The following is a 19,200-nucleotide window of genomic DNA, read 5'->3' as shown; positions in this document are numbered from 1 at the left end:
CTTTCATGAGAAGAGGATTTGATTAAGGAGGTCTTATTATGATCGTATAGGGCCTTGGTGAAACTGTGCCTGGAGTATTGAGTGCAGTTTAGGTTTCCTTTTCTAAGAAACAATGTACTTGCCATAGAGGGAACGTAGCCAGAATTCACTGGACTGGTTCAGAGATGCCAAATGGAGAAACATTGAGTAGACTGTGCTGTTTGCTCGAAAGTTTAGAAGAATGAGAAGAAATTTCATTAAAAATTTACGAAATTGTTAAAGGGGGAACATTGCTTTCTGGACCTTAACTCCTCTGTCAGGGGCATAGTTTGAGAATAAGGGGTAGCCTGTTTAAGACTGAGATGAGGAAAATGTTCTCTGCCCAGAGAAGTCTCTACCCTAGGGGGCTTGGGGCACTCAGTCATTGGGTTCATTCAAAACACAGATGGATACGCTGATAGTGCTGGAAAATGGTGCTGAGGTGGAAGGTCAGTCATGATCCTGATGAATGGCGGACCAGGGTCGAAGATCCAGATGGCCAATGCCTGCTCCTATTTCTTACGTTCTTCTTATGTAGTCTGAAAACTGAGAGAATGCAGTTATCCTTGGAATTTCCTTATCTTACTTTTCAATATTACCCCAATGGTTTTTACACGCTCCACATTAATTTTCATTCTTTTTCTCTTACTTATCCTGAAAACTGTTCATCCTGATAATCCACACACATTTTTCTCACATTCTTTTTTCTTTGCAGCTCATCCTTACCTCTTCTGCCCTCCTTGCTACTCCTTAAACCAACCCTGGGCCCTGGATCCAGTCTACTCTTTGTAATTCTAAATGTCCTTTCATTTCACTTTCATTGGGACTTTTTCCATCAAAGCACCGCTCATTTCAAAGTACCCTGAATCTTTGGAATTCTTCATCACATGGGACTGAAGATCCAAGAGAGAGATATACAGTGTTTTCCATGTTATGGGAATCGAGTATTGTGAGGTCATCGTGGGAAACTGTAGTTAAAGTTGAAGATTATCCATAATATTAAATAATTGAGCAGTTCAAGCAGCAAAATGGTCTACTTCTGTTTCTAATTTTTCTTATATTTTGTTCTTTGTAATGGCCAGCATATTATTCCTCATAAGTTGCAATTAAGCCTCTAATTCACTCAACTATCTTCTGCTCTGTATTTTAACATAAAACAGTACAGCACAGGAACGGGCCCTTCAGCCCACAAAGTCTGCGCCGAGCACAATGCTGAATTAAATTAATTCTCTTCTGCCTGTACATGATCCATATCCCTCTATTCCCTGCATATTCATATGTGTAACAGCCTCTTAAACGTCACTATTGTATCTGTATTTTATTGCTTATGAAAGACTTCTTTGATGAAAAAACCCTAACCTACCCTTCTTCACTCATGCTGGTTATTTTTTCAAGGCATTTAACTTAACACATTACTTATTTGACATTCTTGATGTAAATTCGGTTCAAAAGAAACACTTGTGTTAAATGGTGCCTTTCAAAATCTCCATGTGACAAAGCTCTTTATAAAGCCTACAACCATGGAATGGAGATGAGGTTCAAAACCTCCCAACTACCTAATACTGAATTGGTTTTACTGTGATCACTTTCCCTCCCCAACCAATGAAATACTTTGAAATGTTGCCATTGTTGTGAAATTGATGGGCAATCTGCAAGCTCTCACAGACAGTAATATGATCATGGGCAGCTAATCTGTTAATAATGTTTGGAACTAATATCAGCCAGGATACCAGTGTGAACACCCCCACTCCTCTTCAAAATAGGACCATGAGAACCTTTACATCCAACTGAGTAAACAGATGGGACCTTGATTTAGTGTGATGCATTCCCTTACTATTGGAGAATCTCCCAGATCTGTTTTGTATGCCCGTCTCCGGAATAGTTATACCACTGTCTGAATCCCAAATTCTGTTTTAATTTTAAAATAGTATTTTTCATACTATTGCTGAGTCCTTCTCTTCATTCATTGATTTAGAGACACTTAGGAAGTTCTAAATCTGATTGGTTCCAAAAAAAAAAGAAAGATTGACTTGCATTTCTGTAGCATATTTAATGACTTCCCAAGGCACTTTAGGGCATTTGAGATACTTTTGAATAGAGTCATTGTTGAAATGTAGGCAATATGGCAGCCAATTTACACATAGCAAGGTCTCAAACACAAATATATTTTTACATGTTGGTTAAGGGATAAATATTGGCCAAGACACCGAGGAAAATTGTGCTGGTCTTCGTTGGGTATGGCCAAGTTTACCTGAAGTGCCAAACAGGGCTTTGGTTTAACGTCCTGTTTAAAAGATGGCGGCACACCAGTGGAGCACTTACACATAAAGTCATCTGGCTGAAAAGGCTGGGTTCTTTTCTTTTAGTTTTGGGAGGAGGATAAGAATGAATCTCAGACTTTGTCTAAGTGAGAACAAGTATTTTTTTCTTGTATGTCTGTATTTGAAGCAAGCACATTTCCTGGACTGGGTTCTGAAACCCTGCTATATTAGTACCAAGGCAACATGCCAAGCCAAACAATAATCTCACATTCCTTAATGTTTTCAAGCAGCTTTTAAGTTCAGCTCGTCACAAAACAGGAATCAAATGCATGCCTGTGGTGCTTTTTATTTAGTAAGGACATTTTACCTCCACAACAGTCACCCATTTCACACAATTCAGCCTCAGTCTCTCTGAAGCAAATTATATTTTCCATGGAATGAAAGTGAGTTTCATGACCTCCTGAATATTTATTGTTAGTGTTCTATTGATCATTTCCCCATGGGAAAATACCTTAATTATTAAGTGTAATTTTGTCCTTTTTCTGATCAGTATTCTTATGACAAAATTATACAAACCTGTTTTTAATACTGTCACCTCTAGAAACCCATGTTACACAAAATAAGGCAAGATGTGCCTGTTTTGCACAGAACAGTGTTGGCCACATTACACTGGATGGACAAGAACACCGATTTTGATCCTGAATAATGGAGGTCATGGGCTCTGTTATACCGAATGCTGCCAGACTTAGCCAGGAAAAGGGACGGCATTGTTCACATTACATGAAACAGAAGAGACTCCATTTTTCTTTCTGCAAGTGGTGAATTCCATCTTAACCCGGTGAGCTGAAACAGCTGCTTACTACTAAGATCAAAAGCAACATCCCCTTGTGCACCACAGTCCAGAAGATTCATAAGAAACAGAAGCAGGAGTCAGCCATTTGCACCTCAAACCTGTTCTAGTAAGTCCACATCTCAACTTCTACCTCAGCTCCATTTTCCTGGATAAACCTCTTTTCCTCAAGCCCAACTTCTATCCAAAAATTAACCAGTTCACCTGATACTCATTCAGATTCTACATAAATTAATGAACTAATCATAAAGTCCCTCCTCAGACCTAACACAGCACCATAGGCATAATGAAAACTCCATTATACCGGAATCAAATCAGTATGATAGGAATATATGGCTGCTCCTGTTCTTTAAACTTCATCCTGAGGATGTATGCTAAGTTGTTGTTAAGCAAAATTTACACTCCAATTTATAAAAATCTACATTTATTAGTTGACTTATAGGTACAAAACATTACCTCCAAATAATTGCTAACAAATTGGGCCGATCTGTTTGAACCACGTGATCACTTGTTGTTTCAAGAAGGTTTTTAGTGAAATTCACAAACCAGGAAGCTTACTGAAGGAGTTAGTAGTCTTTGTCCTATAAAGATTATACTTGTCCTGGATTTGTGTTCTTACTCCTTGAGTTACCCTTCCAGCCATTTAAACACTTCTGAATCCCCCAAGTCAATCTGAAGAGTTGTATCCATCTACCTGTTCAAATCTGTTCAGCATTAACTTGTAATATCAGCTTCAGGGATTCCTGCTGCCTGTTGAATCAGCAGTCTGACTCATGAGGCACTGAAATTCATTGAAATGTTTTCTTCAAATGTCTCTGGCCCTGTGCTGAATTTCCTGTCCAGCTGCTCCACCCCTTAAGCCAATGCTTTACTGTGTGCTTGGTTCCTCCACCCTTTGGACCCAGTGCTCTGATCTCTGGCAACCATTCTACTTCCTGGCTTCAATGCAAGGGAACAATTATTTCCAAATGGAATAAACTGAGAATGGGGGGTGGGGGGGGGGGGGGGCAAACACTTGTGCTTCATCTGCTAACAATGGGGAACTCTGAGGAAAAGTGTTACAACTTGTAATATTTACTATTATATTGAGATATCTTTTTTTAATTTATAGGATGCGGAGTGGGAGTCCTCGAATGATCCATGTTGCTGTTCTTACAGGCATGAGTACAGAAAATATCCTCTTAAGGAATGATAATGAGAGTATATTAAATACAAGAGGCCTTGCTCTATGCATAAGACTAATGATAGTTATTAACAGGGAGGGTGCAATAAGAGTTATGAGATACACTCAATGAAACGTTATCGGTGGAATGCTTGTTCTTTTGTAAGAATGAATTATTGGGAGTGAGTTGCTAACATTAGCAAAATTGGACACACATCAAGCTGTCTTCATGTTTCAGTCAGATTCAAGGTTGAGTTTATTCTTTTCTAATCTAAAAACATGCCTCAGAAGAATCAGGTTTATTATCACTGACATACGTCGTGAAATGTGTTGTTTTGCGGCAGCAGTGCAGTACAAGACATAAAACTTACTATAAATAACAAAATAAATAAGTAAGATTGTTCAAAAGCGGAATAACGAGGTAGAGTTCATGGGTTCGGGGACCGTTCGGAAATCTGATGGTGGAGGGGAAGAAATTGTTCCTGAAACATTGAGTGTGGGTCTTCAGGCTCCTGTACCTCCTCCCCGATGGTAGTAACGTGAAGAGGGCATGTCCCAGATGGTCAGGGCCCTTAATGATGGATGCTGCCTTCTTGAGGCACCGCCTCTTGAAAATGTCCACGATAGTGGGGAGGGTTGTGCCCGTGATGGAGCTGGCTGAGTCTACAACCCTCTGCAGCCTCTTTCGATCCTGCACATTGGAGGCTCCATACCAGGCTGTGATGCAACCAGTCAGAATGCTCTCCACTGTACATCTGTAGAAATTGGTGGGTCTGTAGGTCTTTGTTGGGATTGTTGGAATCTGTAGGTCTTTGGTGTCATACCAAATCTCCTCAAACTCCTAATGAAGTAGAGCTGCTGGCATGCCATCTTCATGATTGTATCAATGTGTTGGGCCCAGAATAGATCCCCCGAGATGTTCATGCCCAGGAACTTGAAGCTGCTCACCCTTTCCACCACTGATCCCTCAATGAGGACTGGTGTGTGTTCTCCAGACTTCCCCCTTCCTGAAGTCCACAATCAATTCCTTGGTCTTGCTGATGTTGAATGCGAGGTTGTTGTTGCAACACCATTCAACCAGCCGATCTATCTCACTCCTGTACGCCTCCTCGTCACCGTCTGAGATTCTGCCAACAACAGTGGTGTCATCCTTCAAATTTATAGATGGCGTTTGAGCTGTGCCTAGCCACACAGTCATGAGTGTAGAGATAGTAGAGCAGTGGGCTATGCATGCATCCTTGAGGTGCACCTGTGTTGATTGTCAGTGAGGAGGAGACGTTATTACTGATTCACACTGACTGTGATCTCCTGATGAGGAAGTCAAGGATCCAGTTTCAAAGGGAGGTACAGAGGCCCAGGTTTTGAAGCTTGTTGATGAGTACTGAGGGGATGATGGTGTTGAATGCCAAGCTGTAATCGATTAACAGCAGCCTGATGTATGTATTGTTGTTGTCCAGGTGCTCCAAAGCCGAGTCAAGAGCCAGTGAGATTGCACGTGCTGTAGACCTGTTGTGACGGTAGGCAAATTGCAGCTGGTCCAGATCCTTGCTCAGGCAGGAGTTAATTCTAGCCATGACCAACCTCTCGAAGCACTTAATCGCAGTGGATGTGAGTGCTACTGGGCGATAGTCGTCGAGGCAGCTCACCTTGCTCTTCTTGGGCACTGGTATGATCGATACCCTTTTGAAGCAGGTGGGAACCTCCGACTGCAGCAGTGAGAGGTTGAAGATGTCCTTGAACACTCCAGCCGGTTGGTTGGCACAGATTTTCAGTAACCGGCCAGGTACACTGTCAGGATAACTACACTACTATGATTCTATTTTCATTACTCACATCGTATTCTATGAATTTGGTTAAGAATTTCCAAATCAACCTGCAGAGGAAGCAGAAGTCTCCAAACCTTCTGCCAACCAATTGCAGTAAAACTCTGATAATTTGGCATCTGATTGTTCGGAAATCCAGATTGACCAGCATCTGGCTAACTCATTGGTCTGGAATGTGAGCCATAGGTCCGGAGTGCAAGTGGGGTGTGCAGCTGGAGCCGGGGATCCAGAATGCAGCTGGGGCTGGGGTTGGGAATATTGGGAGTCAGGAATATGTGTCGGTTTACAGTCAGAGCCAGGTTCCGAGTGCTTCTATATTTCCCATTCCCTTTAAACTCACCAGGTTAGCTGGAAAATTTATTCTACCATTGTGTAATACATTAAAAAAATTGTTTTTGGGTATTAATAGTAGCAGCATCTAATGGTCTGAAAATTCTGCAGTCTGTACTGCCAAAGACTCAAGGGTGCTGCATTATCAGAGTTTTACTGCATATCACTTAGCACCCAGAATGGATAATGTACAATAAAGGTGCAGCTATTGCGAGAGAACTGAATTACAATTATATGGGGCCCTGGAATACTGTTTACAGGTCTGGACTCCCTATCAAAGGGAAGATATGCTTGCAATGGAGGGAGTGAATCAAATGTTCACCAGGTTGATTCCTAGATATGGCACATGAGGCGAGATTGAACAGACTGGGCTGATGGTCTGAGTTTAGAAGAATGAAAGGTGATCTCAAGGTGCCTACAGAGCTTGACAGGGTAGATGCAGGGATATTTTCCTGGTTGGGATATCATGAAAAGGGTTAGCCACTCAGGATAGAGATGAAAAGAAATTTCTTCACCCAGAGAGTAGTGAATCTTTGGTGACTCAGTGGTTGAGTATATTCATGATAGAATCAATAGATTTTTTTAAAGATATTGAAGGAATCAAGAGCTAGTGCAGGAAAGCAGGGCTGAGGTGTAGGATCAGCCATGATTTTAATAAATGGAGGAACGGGCACAAGGGGCTGAATGGCCTACTCCTGCTTCTATTTCTTACGTTCTTTTAGAAGAATGCTTTTTTTGGCACTAGCCCTAGGCACAGGTCTGGAGAATTTCACAGCAAAGCAAGAGTGCTTGTAAATAATAATTATAAAAACGGACTGTGTAAAATGCAAATTGCTGGCTTTCTGTGGCTAAGCTCTGCCTTTTTGGGACTGGGCAATAACTTCTTGCTTTATTTTAAGACACAGTGTTGATGTAGGGAGATGACTGGGATAGAGTTAAGAGACAACAAGGAGACAGCGATTAGATATTCTGGGTGGAGAGGCTGAGAAATGCTTCTTCCCGCCACATCTCTGGAGAAACATTAACATTTTTCTGCAGTCTGTATATTACTCCATTTCCGGTATAATACTGTCTGCTGTACAACACTCTTCCATGTATTACTCCTTCCCTTTATAAATTGTGCCTCCCATCTCTTTCATTTCACCTCCTGAAAGTTGGTCGTCCCCTCGTCTGGTACAGGTGGGTTCTGGGATTTAGAGGGCATCTTTAAGACATGGGGTTAAATTTTCAACTCGTCATTCAGGAGTTCTTTAGCACCAGAAGTGAAAGTCCGTCAGTCTCTATAAACAATGGCAACCCCTGTTTTATACCTGTGCGTCAAGGTGAAAATTTATTCCCTTCTCTTGGTTTGAGACCAGACAAGTTGCTGTTATAAATAGACTTCGACTCCAAGAACTGTGGTCTAGAAAGTGTCAGTTAATTTTGCTTTTAAGAGTCTGTCTATAATGGAAGACTAGCAAGTGACTACACAGAATAGAAAATGAGCCCGCAGACAGTAGGAATGGCCCATGAAGATTTTCTGCTGATATCCTTTGCTGATGTTCTGGTTCAATTGAAAGATGTTGAATTCCAGATATCCTTGGTATAAAGATTTTGTTTATGCTTTAAAACTGATACTGAGGTGATCGTAACCTTTAACCACTAACATCATCTGATTCCATTACTGCCTCACCTCTTTCTCCCAGCTCATTCATTCCTTTGTTCACTCTATTCTTGATTAATCCCATGCACTTCCCCACTGCCCACACCTCTATAATATTGCCATCTAGGTTTCTGCTGCTGTGTACTACCTCACCTCCTGTTCACAGTCAGTGCTGCATTAACTACATTGAATGATCAACTAAGCAACATCTGAAATTTGATAATTCTCACTCTGGTTTTCAAATCCCTCCAAGACTTTTATCTCCATTTCTCTAAACTCCTCCCCTTCCCCAAACCTCTGCATTGTTCAAAAACTGACTTTTTATGGATCTCCAATTTGAATCACTCAAGCATTGGTAATCACAACTTCAGCAAGCAGGAGACTCACCTCTGGACATACTCTTTCTGAAGATTTACACCTCTGAAATATTATGCCCTGACAAATCAGAGCTTTATCTTCCTAACAGCCAATATCTTTGCCGAGGTGTGTGCCTAAATACATTTTGCCTTTCAACATTCCCCTAGTCCTTTTGATTATCTTTTTCTAAGCTGTGCACTAATTTTTAGTGATTTATTTACACAGAAACTCAAATCCCTTAGGTCTTCTGCAACTGAGTTTCTCAGCAATTAGAAAAATTCTGGATGTTTTTTTTAAACTGAAGTGCATGACCTCATGTTCTCCAGAATGGATTCAATCTGCCACGGTTTTCCCATTCGATATTCCTTTTGCTTCTGTCTTTGCAAATTACTGGCCTACTTACTGTGAACTCTGTTAGAATCTACAGTGGTATTCCTTTATCCAGGTCACTTACACGTATGGTTAAAAGTTGCGGCCAATTACAAATCCCTACTTGTCACTTTGCACCAACCAGACAACTTCTGTCTCCAATCTGTCTCTCTTCTCCTAACTACCATGTGACCTGAATCTCCAATTTCATGCACTTCCACTGTTGGTGATAGAGAAATACAGTATGGAGACAGGCCCTTCAGCCCACTAAGTCTATGCAGAGCATCAACCATCCTGTTCTGCCAATCCTACATTGATTCTCCCCACATTCTCACCAACTACCCCCACTCACCTACACACTACCAGCAACTTACAGCAGCCAATTAACCCACCAACCTGCACACCTTTGGGATTTGGGAGGACACCAGAGCACACCCAGAGGAAACCCAGGCACTCACAGGGAGAACGTGCAAACTCCACACAGACAGCACGGGAGGTCCAGATTGAACCCGGGTCGCTGTGAGGCAGGGGCTCTACAAGCTGTGCCAGTTTGATACTTTCTTTTGAAGATGTTGAACAGCATTTCAAGAAACTTAGCCAGCTATTGGAGAGCAGAAACCAACAAAAGGCAGAAAGCATGGATGTGTCAAAGACAAATTGTATTTGACTAACGATTCGGCTTTTTGATGAAATAACCTAGTGGATGAGGCCATACTGTTGTGTAAGAGGATTTTCATTGGGACTTCAATAAAGCAGCACACTCATCAGGCTCGTTAGCAAAAATGAAGCCATGAGATAAAAAAAGGGGCAAACCCTCCTGGATACAAATAATAGATAAAGGGTAGAAAATACAGAATTGTAGTGAAAGGCAGTGGTTTGAGCTGGAGGGAGGTATATAGCTATGTTCCCAAAGGTTCCCTACTTGGATGATTAGTAAGGGGCGGGGAAGGATAAGACATATATTTTCAAAATTTGCAGATGACGCAAAACTTGGAAGCTTCATAAAGGCACGGTAGTGTAGCGGTTAGTGTAACGCTTTACAGCGCCAGTGACCCGGGTTCAATTCTAGCCACTGTCTGTAAGGAGTTTGTACGTTCTCCCTGTGTCTCTGGATGCTCCGGTTTCCTCCCACATTCCAAAGATGTACGGGTTAGGAAGTTGTGGGCATGCGCCAGAAGCGTAGCGACATTTGCGGGCTGCCCCCAGAACACTTTACGCAAAAGATGCATTTCACTGTGTGTTTCGATGTACATGTGACTAATAAAGATATCTTATCCTCTCTTATCAAGAGGGAGGAAGACATAGTGTAGTGGCCCAGGTTTAATACTACTGCCTCATAGCTCCAGAGACCTGGGTTCAATCCTGACCCTAGGTGCCGTCTGTGTGGAGTTTCCGCATTCTCCTTGTGAGTGCCTGGGTTTCTTCAGGGTGATTTGATTTCCTCCCACATCCCAAAGATGTGCAGGTAGGTAGGTTAACTGGCCATTGTAAGTTGCCTCTAGTGCAGTTGGGTGGCAGATCCAGGAAGAGTTGTTGGAAATATGTGGAGAATAAAATGGCGATGGTGTAAGATTAGTGTAAGTGGGTGTTTGGTGGCCAGCAGGGACTTGGTGGGCTGATGGGCCTGTTTCCATGCTGGATGATTCTATGATGGTGGTAAATCAAGCGGGCATGGATGGTGGACACTTGCTAAATGAAATTCAATACAGAAAAGTGAGGTGATAACCTTTAACAGAGAGAATGTTGATCAACGCTAAATGGTAGGATTTCAAAAGGGGTGCAAGGAGAGGGGCTTAGAATACTTATTCAAAACTTTATGAAGGTTAACAGCACATTAACAAAGCAAATTGGATCCAAGCCGTTATAAATAGAGCCATATATTATAAAACCCAGGAAGTTTTACTGACTTTATATGTTTATTCTATTCCTTATTTTTATACTACTACATTCTATACCTCGGCTTATTTTTAACTTTCCATCTACCAAGAGAATTTTGCTTTTCCTTTGCTCTGAAAATGGATAAAAATTCATTTAACCTGCCATTTCTTTATTGACCCTACAACACATACAACACAAATGCATTGCTTTTTAAAAAGATTATCAAAGCATCTAATAACGTACCATATAATCTAATACGGCCATGGATAGAAAGATGGGCGGCACAATGGAACAACTAGTCATCCAGAGACCCAGGTTCAATCTTGACCTCAAGTGCTGTCTGTGTGGAGTTTGCACATTTTCCCTGTGACCTTGTGGGTTTCCTCAGGGTGCTCTGTTTCCATCTCACATCCCAACTACGAGAAGCTTTGTAGATTAACTGGCCACTGTAAATTGCCCCTAGTGGTAGAATCTGGGATGCGGGGATCAGAGCAGAAGAGAATGTGGGGAGAATAAAAAATGTGATTAATTAGGGTTAGTGTAAATGGGAGATTGATGGTCAGAGGGCCTGTTCCCATGCTGTATCTCTCTATGACTCCGTGGTCAGGAGGAGTCAGGTGAGGTGAACAAAGGGAAATCCTTGGTCAGAGAGGTTGTGTTAAATAGCAATCAGCAAGAGTCGGTCCCGTAATTTTATAATCAATTTTATGGACACAATCTAGCCCTAGAGAACAATAAGTTTTGTTGGTGACATCCAATGTAGCATATAAGAGAGTGTCTTGAGGACTGCATGATGTCAAGCAACATCAGTTAAGCATCTGAACTAGTCATAATCATTGTGTGTGGATTTTACAATGCACAAATGTACTGACACACTTCACTGCGTTAGCTATAAGATCTCAGAAGATTGGTTGACTGCCTGAGGGTGAAAATTCACAATAAAGATGCAAGTTTTTTGTAGACATTGGGAAAGGAATCTCTTTTTCTATCATTTGTTTTTGTCAACTTTCCTCAGACTTCCTTTACCTTCCTGCTGATGAACATAGCTGAATTCACTCAGCAAATGTCAATTATTGTGAACATGTGCCATTCCTGGTACTGCTGCTCCAACCTTGTACCTACCAGGCTAGGTACACCTCGCAGTGGCACAACGGGTAGAGCTGCTGTCTCAGATCTTCAGCACCTCAGGTTCAATCCTGACCTCCGGTGCTGTCTGTATGGAGTTTGCACATTCTCCCTGTGACTGCGTAGCTTTCCCCTGGGTGCTCTGGTTTCCTCCCACATTGGTATTGGTATTGGTTTATTATTGTCAGTTGTACCGAGGTACAGTGAAAAGCTTTCTTACAAACTGATTGTACAGGTCAATTCATTACACAGTGCAGTTACATTCAGTTAGTACAGAGTCCATTGATGTAGTACAGGTAAAAAACAATAACAGTACAGGGTAAAGTGTCACAGCTACAGAGAAAGTGCAGTGCAATAAGGTGCAAGGTCACAAGGTAGATCGTGAGGTCATAGTCCATCTCATTGTATAAGGGAACTGTTCAATAGTCTTATCACAGTGGGATAGAAGCTGTCCTTAAGTCTGGTGGTACGTGCCCTCAGGCTCCTGTATCTTCTACCTGATGGAAGAGGAGAGAAGAGAGAATGTCCCAGGTGGGTGGGGTCTTTGATTATGCTGGTTGCTTCACCAAGACAGCGAGAGGTAAAGCCAAGAGTCCAAGGAGGGGAGAATGGTGTCCGTAATGCAGTTTCTTGCAGTCCTGGGCAGAGCAGTTGCCGTACCAAGCCGTGATACATCCAGATAGGATGCTTTCTATGGTGCATCTGTAAAAGTTGGTGAGAGTCAAAGGGGACAAACTAAAAATCTTTAGCGTCCTGAGGAAGTAGAGGCGCTGGTGAGCTTTCTTGGCCGTGGCATCTACATGATTTGACCAGGACAGGTCAAATCACACGCATCCAAAGGTGCGTGGGTTGGGAGTTTAATTGGCCATTGTAAATTGATCCTAGTATGTAGGTGGTTGGTAGAATCTGAGGGGTGGGGCGGGGAGTTGATAGGGAATGTAGGAGAGTAAAGTGTACAAGATTAGTGTAAACTGGGTGTTTGATGGTCAGTGTGAACTCAGTGGGCAAGACAGACTTGTTTTCATGCTGTATCTCTCCATGACTCGAGGGTTCCACTAGTGTGATAACTTGCATGTTAGAGGCTACAAATATTTCTTTTGGTTCTGGGTGTTCAATTGCTGCTTGATATTTCCAAATAAAACAAGAAAGTTGTCCAACTCAGTGATGAAATCGGTGATTTCCATCACAGCGCTGTTAAGAAATCTATGCACACTTCCCATAAACGAGGAAAAGCACACTGTATTGCACTGCTAACACAATGGCGATCATCTTATTGCACCAGAAACCGAACAAAGTATTGCCTGTTTTCCGTTGTTGGTGGGTTATGAAAGAGAATCCAAGGGTTACAAGAAAAGGGGATGGTCATTTAAAACAGAGGTGCATAGGCGAATCTTTGGAATTCTTTACGTCAGAGAGCTGAGGTGGTTAGGCCATTCAAAGTATTTAAGGTGGAAGTAGATAATTTTTTGAAAGATCAAGTTATTAAGAACTATTGGGAACTGGCACTGAAGAGGAGTTGAGGACTGGGATAGAGCAGCCATGATCGTATTGAATGGTGGGACAGGCTTGAGGGGCCAAATGGCCTACTCCTGCTCCTGTTTTCTTGTGAAGTTCATCTTATAAATGAGCTCATTAAACCAGCTGAAAAGCAGTACCAGTGATCAAGTAAGCATATTTTTGCCTCTTTTCTCAATATGATTCAATGCTATTTGATCAATACCGCACCCAACTACCCCCACAATCCAGCACTTGGACTGCAATTTAAGTCTTGTGTAAAATTTCCAAAATCTCAAATGGATGCAAAAGCTTTGAAAGCACTGCAACTTCTCAGTATTTTAAACCTGTTTACAGATGAAAAATTTATCAAAATAATCAGACATTGCTGGCAGAACGTCAGATAACAGTAAAAAGAAAAGCCCAGTAACTTAGGAAATAGCACCTTTTCTGTTATTATTCAAGTCTCTGTCTTTTCTTTAGAGTCTTTTGGCTATTTAGTAATGCCAATGTCATCGTGACCCAAGTCCTTTTTTGTTTGACAATTTTCCACTCTTCCTACCGTAGAAAGAAATTGCTCCCCACCCACCCACAACCCCCCCCCACCCCCGGAGAGATTTCACACATGCCCTCTGATACCAGTTATACGCTGCTTCAGAAAGTGTGCCAACACACTCCAAGTGGTTTTGTTGACTGTAAATCAATTGCTCAAAGGCTGGCGTGTTATTTCTCTGATATCACATCACACATGCCAATGCACCTCTGTCGGCTACTCTGGTGAATTAGATTGGGAACATGTAACAAGTCCATTCTGTTTTTAAGCATGACAGCCCCTGAAATGTTGTCTGTGCTTTTTCAGTCTCTTCCTGTGAGAGAGGAGACTGAAAGCTCAGAACACGGTGCAAACAGCTAAAAGTGCAAGTTCCCTGGGGTGCTGATGCTCTTCCAGTAGGGTGGAGCAAGGAGCTGGGGAGAATTCCCGTGGAATTTGAGAAGCAGATATTTTTTAAGCTATAGATTGAGAGAGTCAGCAATAAAAGTCCTCCTTCCACCTCTGTAGCCAGCAGACAGAAAGCACACTTCCCAGGGTGAAACTGGGCCAGACAAACAAAAGGCAAACCTAGGGTCTGTGCCAAGTTAGCTGATTTGCCCAGGGCGGCACGGTAGCATAGCGGTTAGCACGATGCTATTACAGCGCCAGCAATCAGGGTTCAATTCCCGTCGCTGTCTGTAAGGAGTTTGTACGTTCTCCCATGTCTGCGTGGGTTTCCTCCGGGTGCTCCGGTTTCCTCCCACATTGCAAAGACGTACGGGTAGGTTAATTTGGGTTTAAAAAATGGGTGGCGCAGACTCGTTGGGCCGGAAGGGCCTGTTACCACGCTGTAAATAAATAAAAAATAATGCAGTCTCTGGGGCACAGGAGGGTGATCAAATCAGCCAGCCTGGTGTCTCGGGAAGAACAGCTACTTGGGTGAGATAATAAAATGAGCACTCCAAGAGAGAAAAGGAGAAAAGTACTAGGAGGACAGAGAAAAAGGTTTTCAGTTCCCCCTCGAATTTCAGAAGTTCAATCATCTCTGTTGATTCTTCAGAATTAAGCCATTTCAATTACGTAACATCTTTTGGAGAAAATCCCATTTGGTTACCACCAGGAGGGTTACTGCACTGGTATGCACTACATTCTGAGTAGGAAGTGATTGATGTGAGCAGTTCTCTAGATATGTTAGGTAAAAATAAAACTTCCCACAGAACTTTGGCTGATGAACATAATTAGAAGGTTATGGCACAGATTTCACGAAGGATTTAGAGCAAAAATTGGCTTCAGCTACGCCTTCCTTCACAAAAAGGCACTTCAGAGAGGCAATAGCAATTCCCTTGGTAACAGAAGTATGCAATGTCACAGACTGGATTTCTCCTGATAATCAGGACATTTGCCAGAGGCTTTTTATTAGTGAGTAAGCTATTGGAAAGCCAGATGTGACAACCAATAACAATCAAATTTTCCTTTAAAGTAAAGTAACAAAAATTCCTCACCTACCTTCTAAGTGCACGAAAGTTGATGCCTTACAGTAAAGTGAAATGCATTTTAAGAATGCTTTTTTGTGCAAGATAAATCTACTTGTTCAGGAATGATGCAATTAAGATAAAATTATTAATTCCATGAGCAGCACTAAATAATGATTAAGTACACTGAGAGTCAGCCCTTGATTGTTGATTTCATTAGTTTATTGGCACTGAAATGCACGAGAGTGGACTTTGTTTTGTTTCAGAGAATTTGAAATAACACTCCCAGACATGTCTTAATGTTAAGCTTCAACTCACAGGTCATCCTATTTCATCTGATCCATCCAGAGCCTCCAGCCAATTAACACATCCCTCAATGGAATATTTTCAACAAAACCAAAGTACACTATCACAGCAAATCAAAACTAACTGCTTTCTTTTTTTTGTAATTAAAATTCATACTCCTCAGCGTTAGTAAAATTAGACTAAAATGAGAAGTGCGAATATTGCAGATTGTCAGTCATTGGGGTTTCATTCCAAAACTTAGCACTTTTAAGGTATTTTATCTCCAATTTTGCAACTCAACCAAAATTTATTATTTATTTTGTATAGCTTATGAAACTTGTGATACTTTATGATAAGGAGGTGCTTCCAGTTAATAATGATAGAAGTATTTTGCCATGTAAAACAGATTTCTACAGCTATAGTGCCAGTTTTAACTACGATTGTCTTTGAAGTCTCAATGTTATGTAAATCTGAGCTTAGTTCATTTAAGAATAAACTGTAACCGAGACCAAAATGCAGGCTGTTTGTGGAAAGGGCAACCAAAGGGAAATAGCAATTGTGATCTTTCAATCCCACTGGTCCATGCTGATATTGAATCTCCAATCGTGCATTACCCATTGTGTTTCCAAATCCCAGGTCCCTTCAAGCACCTACCCAACCTAAATATTCATGATCCCCACTTTCAAACCAAACGACAGCAAGTATTATGGCTCAGTTGCAGTGTTGTATGCATAGCAATGACTCCCATTATATTTATCTTACTTATGGAAAAAACAAATTAAACAGAAGTTTGCACAAGGCTCTGCGAAACATTCCAACTGTGAATGTCAAGAATCTCCTGCGGTTCTTCTCAAACTCTAACCACCTTGCCAAAGAATTACCATCATTGAATCCCACATCCTCAGCATCACCACTGACCTGACCAGAGATGTAAATATTAGAACATCTTATAAACTTGGTGTTCCGTATCGAGTGACTAATCCAGATTCCCCAAAGCCTCTCCACCACCCACAGAACACATCAGGAGTGGGATAGAAGATTTTTTGCACTTATGATGGAGCCAGTTGTTTGAATCCAGGATGAAGTTGGCACTTGATTGGCAACCCATCTTAAAACCTGCTTCGTCCGCTAGTAGTGCCTTATATAGCTTAACCCGTTATATGTACTATTTACAGGGTACATGACAGCAACACAAAACATCTACAAGACAGCTTTCTAAACCCATGATCTTCACCAGCTGGTCGAATAGATATTCACATCTCACATATTATACTGAAAATATACTACCATTCCTTCATGATCAATGAGTCAAAATCATGTAGTATTGATGGATTGCAGCAGTTCAAGGCAAGGACCCACATCAGAAGAATTAGTACCAGTAGAAGCACTCCTTAACAATAGAAAAACATTATACCATGGAAAATAGAATGCATTTTATTCTGACATTTTGAGGAATTCCACTTTAAACATCATTGGGACTCAGTTACCAGCGATGGAGGACATCTATCAGACTCGATGTCAGAGCAGGGCTTTAAACATCATTCGAGAACCAGCTCACCCTGCTCACTAGCTTTTTGAACTACTCCCCTCTGGTAGGCGATACAGAACAATACATGCACACACTGCAAGACTGAAACACAGCTTTTTTCCCCAGAGCTGTTAAATTGTTGAACATGGACTGACACCTCCTATACATACATACACACACATACTATGTCTTCCCCCCTTTACCGGCTGGACTCATCATGGTGTTATTTAATGTATTGAAATGCTGCTGATTATCATTATTATTATTATCATGGTTCATTTGCACACTGCCTTTTTATAATTTTTTTATATACTTTATATTTGTGTAAGTGTGTTTGTTTTATTTTATAGTTATAATTGCTCTTATCAATATACTGTTTTGGTTTTTATTAGGCAAGGGAGTGCCATTGTAATCTCGTTGTGCCCAGGATCCTCTTAATCCCTCTTTGGCTTCATCAGGTGCATAACAGATGCTTAGAGCAACTTGCCCTCCAATCTTTCTTTTCCTCCCTCCCACTGGGCACACAACCAGTAAATGCACTGCAGCTTCCCTGTACCATTTTGGCTCGTTTAAGCATCTAAGATCAGACTTTCATTGCTGAATAAAATAATCAGAGGCAAAATACTCAGAATTAAGCAGCCATTTAGAAATACACAGAAAAATAAAATTATTACACCCATAAAACCAGACAAAATATTCCTCTTCCTTAAACTGTTATGCCACAGTACCAGCATTGAAATTCTTTGATGGTTTAAAATTCTCTTGTCACTAGATGATTGTTTACACATCCACTGCACAGCCAACTTACTGTTTCTGAGGACGAAGTGAAAGCTATTTCCTCAGCTTCACTTTGGCTAACCTCACAAAGACCATTGAGGAAATATCAACACAACTTCCTTTAATAAATCACAGAGTAACAACATGGGCAGAGTCTGCAGACAAAGGGCCATACTTCAAACCATTATATAAAACCATGTCACATTGTAACCCAGACATCTCACACAGTTAGTATCAACACTTCTTAATGACTACTTCTGGCAACAAATCCTCATGTATGAGCAAGTACCTTGTAATTGGACATAAAACATTCTTCACAGCAGTTCATTTATCACCTATGAAAATCGAGGTCCTTGCACCATGTTTTCCCATAGCAAGTTACCTTAACATGCTAGACATTATGATAGCCGCAAGTTTCCTAGTGCCCTGCTACACAAAAACAGAGGAAAAACAAAATGGTTAATTGCAGGAGGCCATTCAACCCATCAGGTCTGTGCAAGCTCTCCACCAGAGCAACTCTCTAGTTCCACCCACTGGATCTTTCTCTGTAGACCTGCAAATTTTTCTCCACTATGTATTTATCTGGTTCCCTGTTGAAGGCCACAATGGAACTAGCTCCATCACATCAGCAGACAGTGCATTTGTGTTTCCAGCCACACTACGCAAAAGCTTTTCCTCACGTCACTCTTAATTCTCATCCCCTTTATTTCACAACTGTGACTTCCAGTCCTCAACCCCTGCACCAGATGGAACACCTCCCACTATCCACTCTGTCCTCACACCTTTTCATCTTATCCACTTCTATCAAATCTCCCCTCAGCCCCTCTTCAAAGAGAACAGTCGCAGGCTCTCTAATCTAAACTTGTAATTGTGGTCCCTGATCCAATGAATTTTTCTTGTAAATCTTTTCTGGACCCCCCCCCTCCCCACCCCGATGCAGTCATATCTTTCCTGTAATGTGGCAACGGGAAATGAACCAACACTCCAGTTGCTTCATAAAGGTTCAGAGGGTGACACAGTAGTGCTGCAAGTAGAGCTGCTACTTCACAGCTCTGAGCTCAGTTCTGACCTTGGAGGCTGTCTGTACAGAGCTTACACGTTTTCCCAATGATGGCATGAATATCCACCGGGTCCTCTGCTTTCCTCTCACATCCCAAAGACTTGCAGGTTGCTGGATCAATTGACCACTGTGCATTGCCCCTAGTATGTAGGTGACTGGTAGAATCTGAGGGGAGTTAATGGGAATGTGGGGAAAAGATGAGATGTGCAAATGGTCAGTGTGGGTTCAGTGGGCTGA

The sequence above is a fragment of the Pristis pectinata genome, chromosome 17 (assembly GCF_009764475.1).
Source record: "Pristis pectinata isolate sPriPec2 chromosome 17, sPriPec2.1.pri, whole genome shotgun sequence".
Classification (NCBI taxonomy): Eukaryota; Metazoa; Chordata; class Chondrichthyes; order Rhinopristiformes; family Pristidae; genus Pristis; species Pristis pectinata.
Note: the sequence above shows the minus strand (reverse complement) of the source record.